This window comes from Mizuhopecten yessoensis, unplaced genomic scaffold, assembly GCF_002113885.1.
Source record: "Mizuhopecten yessoensis strain PY_sf001 unplaced genomic scaffold, ASM211388v2 scaffold10651, whole genome shotgun sequence".
Classification (NCBI taxonomy): Eukaryota; Metazoa; Mollusca; class Bivalvia; order Pectinida; family Pectinidae; genus Mizuhopecten; species Mizuhopecten yessoensis.
The window spans coordinates 656,218-662,374 of record NW_018408653.1 but is presented as its reverse complement, the minus strand read 5'-3'; positions in this window follow the sequence as shown (position 1 = coordinate 662,374).

Genomic DNA, 6,157 nt, shown 5'->3' with positions numbered 1-6,157 from the left:
TTTAAAGTGGCTATTGTTAGCTAGATAGGGCGCTATATCAAATGCTGTATATTATTACATTATTAGACAAGCTATCTGAACAAGACAGTCAGGTGGATATTATTTCAGCTATTCACATACATTGATATCTTGTTTCAAGCATAGGACTTCATCTATAATTTGTAAGAAAAAAATATCAATTTAAATAGCCGAGTGACCAGACATGTTTTGATGGTGACCATTCCGTATTATGAATTATGACTTACTGTTAAACACCTACTGCTAACGACGAAACAAAAATAATTGACAAACCATAAACAAGAAAGCGATAATATATATACTTCATATTAAAGTGGGATTAATTCTTATTGGTCAATAATGGTATTCGTCAATATACATGTAAAAATACCATACTATCAAAATTGGGAAATGCTTTAAAATGCGGGGTATGATATGTATACTGTCAGGCTTATTCTTATTCTGTGAAAGTTGTTACAAATAATATTAGTATGTAAGGATAACATAGTACATCTGATTTGGTGATTACATTAATTTAAAGTCAGTGAGTGTGAATTTCTAAATAGTTATTTTACAGATGGCTATTTCATCAAGTTGTGCCCTAGAGATAGGTAATATTGTGTATTTTTTGAGGCAGTTAGCAAAGTGGTATATGTTTTATTGTATTTTTTAACTTATGTATTCTTAAATAAAATATCAGTGTGAGTGAATTAAAACCTGTGAATATTTTACCACCTGTTTATAAAGACCAGTTGTCAATGTCTGCTTCAAAAGCATGACCTACATTGGTATATTCTAAAGAAAAAAACATGTCTTAAAAATCACAGCTGCGCAGCAAAAGTAAATCATAGGCGAACTAGGTAACATATTGGCGCATTGGTTACAAACGGGGTATACATTACAGTTTTACATTAATGTTATATATAATTGTAGATTTATATCATTTTAAACAGAGTTGCAAGAAGGAACGAGGAAAAATATCACTTAATAAAACGACATTTGAAAATGAAGTACTGTCTTTGATCTCAAGATTTGAGGAGCACTGTTGGTACAATGGGGAGTAACTCTGACGTATGAATGAAACGAAAACAAAATGTGTGATGTGTATTTAAAATTCGGAGTGGCTATTGAATATATTTAATATGTGGCTATTTAATATTCAATATTTAGACGCGCTAAACTTTTGAAAAGTATTTTTCAACGTGAAGCAAGGATGTTTCATTAAAATGTCAGCAAAATATTGTAGAAAAGGATATAGACAATACCAATTAACTCCGAAAATCCAATATGCTCTATAAGTAGACTGGAGAATAAACCTCCATGTATATACATTAAGATTCTTCCCTCCATTTAATCTGAACAAGAAAAAGAACAGTGTTAGCCTGTGAACTATTCGTTCATCCTATGAAACTAGCTTAAATCAAAAAAGCTATTTGTTTTATATCTCGTAATGTGTATTTGAAGATTATTTAACCTACATGTATCTTCCCGTTTGTATTGCAGTTAAAATATTACAGGGGATAGTTATTATTTAATTGCACTTTTGTATAAGTATAGCTGACCAAACAGTAGCGATATATATGAATTCGCATTCAACTTGCTAAATAACGAAACATATAATTCGTGAAACATACGGTAGAGACTTTGGTAAAACATTTACGCAATTGTAAGATACCGTCCCATCATCCTCGCAATTCGATGACTCCGAGCATCATTTAATATGATCATAAATTTTAAAAGAGATGCAATTCATTCTTTAATTGAATTTATATTGTATAATGTTTGCGTCGTCTTTAATGTTATAGCATATTTATGTCATGTTATCAATTTAATCAAGACATCGACTAATATGGATCCGACTGATACTGACTAAAACGAGGTTCATATATAACCTCCACTTCAGAAGTAGTCCCGTTCAACCAGACCCTTGTTGTCTGCGCAAGCTACAAGCGTCTGGTTGAACGAGACTACTGCAGAAGCAGATATTCTACAGTAATCATTTTTGTGTATGATATGCAGTCCAACAAAGAGTGGAAAAGATAATATCGCACAGTACTACAGTGCTGGATGCATAGCTATTATTGATTTTGCATCAGCTTATAGAGATAAGGAAATTAAAAATACTCCTTTTTCAAACCCCTAAGCGGCGCGAAGCGCCGTCGGGGTTTGATCTGTAAACACTTTGTCCACTTCCGGTGCTTCCCCATGCGTGAAAGCCTTCTGGGAAATTGAGGCCGCATACTGTCTGCAAAAAATATGATGGTAAACCTTACGGTATCGGTATTTAGTAGTTTTCTAGTGAAATATCATGAATTCTCCATCTGATAAACACATATGTTTAATGCAGTGAAGATAAACGAAATATTATATATTCGCAAGTAAAAATGTCACTCTTAGTATTGTCCAATCTGAACGGTACGTTATATTCTCTGCGTAGAATTTTCAGTTTCAAGTTTAGATGAAGTGATGGCAGAATAAGTGGTTGTGTTCTCAAACTTTGCAGCATACATTATTGTTTTTACAAATCTACACAATTGATATCATTTTGTCTGGAAATCTTACCAGATAAAACTAGCAAACGGCAAAATTGCAATGAAAACCCATTTAAAATGGCGCTCTGTATTGTTGTCAAGCGTGACGTCATTATAACCTGGCTTCAAAAACTACGTTACACATTCCCGATTCCCGCGCTTTTCTGATGAAGCAATATTTGCGTCTCATGACGTGAAAAAATGTAAAAAATAGAAAATTTCATGGTTTTCCCGATTAATACGATATATTTATTTCATTTGTATAAAACGAATGTGATAACAGCCAAAAGAACAACGTTGTGGCAAGATATGTCTTCGTCTCGAGAATAACAACTATTATTCAAAGGGGCGGGGTCTACGATTGACGCTTTAACCTAGAAGACGGTTGATGTTTTATCCAAAATAGTCAAATAGGTACATTGTCAAAAGAAATATTTGCAAAAATCGCTGCAATTTTGACCAAAGGTATAAAAGATATTTTTGGTAAATTATCTTCTTGTCCCGGCTTCTCTCTTTCAGAAGATGGCGTTATTACCAAATCTTTGACATTTAACGTGCAGTTGAAACTGTACATTTGCGTTCTGTGGGACGATTATTAAGTGACAAAAGTGCAGAATGTAAGGATATTGAGCGTGAACGGAATATTCTGAACGACAAAATAATGCCATTAACAATTTATGTAATTATGAATAAATAGATTCAAGTATGCAGGATCTGTTCCCTCGTGTTTGATGGACTGTCAGTAAGTCGTTTTCTTAAAAAAAAGTTTGGTGTCCAGCAGCTTTGCTGCATTTTCTTGTTATATTTGTGGATACATGTACATTATAAATAATACTGACAAGTGTTAATGATGTGCGCTAAACAAACAAGTAAATAAAATATGAATGATAAGTATGTAAGTAAGAGCGCATTTGGATAACATCCTATTACATAAATGGTTGCGACATTATCCTATTACATAAATGGTTGCGCTTTAATCCTGTTACGTGTACATAAATGGTTGCGATATTACCTTATTAAATAAATGGTTGCGATATAACCCTATTACGTAAATGGTTTCGATATTACCCTATTACATAAATGGTTGAGATATTATCCTGTTGCATAAATGGTTGCGTTATTATCCTGTTGCATAAATGGTACGATATTATTCTATTACATAAATGGTTGCGATATTATTCTATTACATAAATGGTTGCGTAATTACCCTATTACATAAATGGTACGATATAATTCTGTTACATAAATGGTTGCAATATCATCCTATTACATAAATGGTGCGATATTACCCTATTACATAAATGGTTGCGATATTACTCTATTACATATGGTTGCGATATCATCCTATTACATAAATGGTTGCGATATTACCCTTTTACAAAAATGGTTGCGATATCATCCAATTGCATAAATGGTTGCGATATCATCCTATTACATAAATGGTGCGATATTACCCTATTACATAAATGGTTGCGATATTACTCTATTACATAAATGGTTGCGATATCATCCTATTACATAAATGGTTGCGATATTACCCTTTTACATAAATGGTTGCGATATCATCCAATTGCATAAATAGTTGCGATATTATTCTATTACATAAATGGTTGCGATATTACTCTATAACATCAATGGATGCGATATTCCCCTATTACATAAATGGTTGCGATATTACTCTAATACATAAATGGTTGCGATATCATCCTATTACATAAATGGTTGCGATATTACCCTTTTTCATAAATGGTTGCGATATTACTCTATTACGTAAATGGTTGCGATATCATCCTATTACATAAATGGTTGCGATATTACCCTTTTACCCAAATGGTTGCGATATCATCCAATTGCATAAATGGTTGCGATATCATCCTATTACATAAATGGTGCGATATTATCCTATTACATAAATAGTTGCGATATTACTCTATTACATAAATGGTTGCGATATCATCCTATTACATAAATGGTTGCGATATTACCCTATTACATAAATGGCTGCGAGATTACCCTATTACATAAATGGTTGCGATATCATCCAATTGCATAAATGGTTGCGATATCATCCAATTGCATAAATGGTTGCGATATTATCCTATTACATAAATGGTTGCGATATTACCCTTTTACATAAATGGTTGCGATATCATCCAATTGCATAAATGGTTGCGATATTACCCTATTACATAAATGGTTGCGATATTACCCTATTACATAAATGGTTGCGATATCATCCAATTGCATAAATGGTTGCGATATCATCCAATTGCATAAATGGTTGCGATATCATCCAATTGCATAAATGGTTGCGATATTACTCTATTACATAAATGGTTGCAATATCATCCTATTACATAAATGGTGCGATATTACCCTATTACATAAATGGTTGCGATATTACTCTATTACATAAATGGTTGCGATATCATCCTATTACATAAATGGTTGCGATATTACCCTTTTACATAAATGGTTGCGATATCATCCAATTGCATAAATGGTTGCGATATTATTCTATTACATAAATGGTTGCGATATCATCCTATTACATAAATGGTGCGATATTACCCTATTACATAAATAGTTGCGATATTACTCTATTACATAAATGGTTGCGATATCATCCTATTACATAAATGGTGCGATATTCCCCTATTACATAAATAGTTGCGATATTACTCTATTACATAAATGGTTGCGATATCATCCTATTACATAAATGGTGCGATATTCCCCTATTACATAAATAGTTGCGATATTACTCTATTACATAAATGGTTGCGATATCATCCAATTGCATAAATGGTTGCGATATCATACAATTGCATAAATGGTTGCGATATTACTCTATTACATAAATGGTTGCAATATCATCCTATTACATAAATGGTGCGATATTACCCTATTACATAAATGGTTGCGATATTACTCTATTACATAAATGGTTGCGATATCATCCTATTACATAAATGGTGCGATATTCCCCTATTACATAAATAGTTGCGATATTACTCTATTACATAAATGGTTGCGATATCATCCTATTACATAAATGGTTGCGATATTACCCTTTTACATAAATGGTTGCGATATCATCCAATTGCATAAATGGTTGCGATATTATTCTATTACATAAATGGTTGCGATATTACTCTATAACATCAATGGATGCGATATTCCCCTATTACATAAATGGTTGCGATATTACTCTAATACATAAATGGTTGCGATATCATCCTATTACATAAATGGTTGCGATATTACCCTTTTACATAAATGGTTGCGATATTACTCTATTACGTAAATGGTTGCGATATCATCCTATTACATAAATGGTTGCGATATTACCCTTTTACATAAATGGTTGCGATATCATCCAATTGCATAAATGGTTGCGATATTATCCTATTACATAAATGGTTGCGATATTACCCTATTACATAAATGGTTGCGATATTACCCTATTACATAAATGGTTGCGATATCATCCTATTACATAAATGGTTGCGATATTACCCTTTTACATAAATGGTTGCGATATCATCCAATTGCATAAATGGTTGCGATATTATCCTATTACATAAATGGTTGCGATATTACCCTATTACATAAATGGTTGCGATATT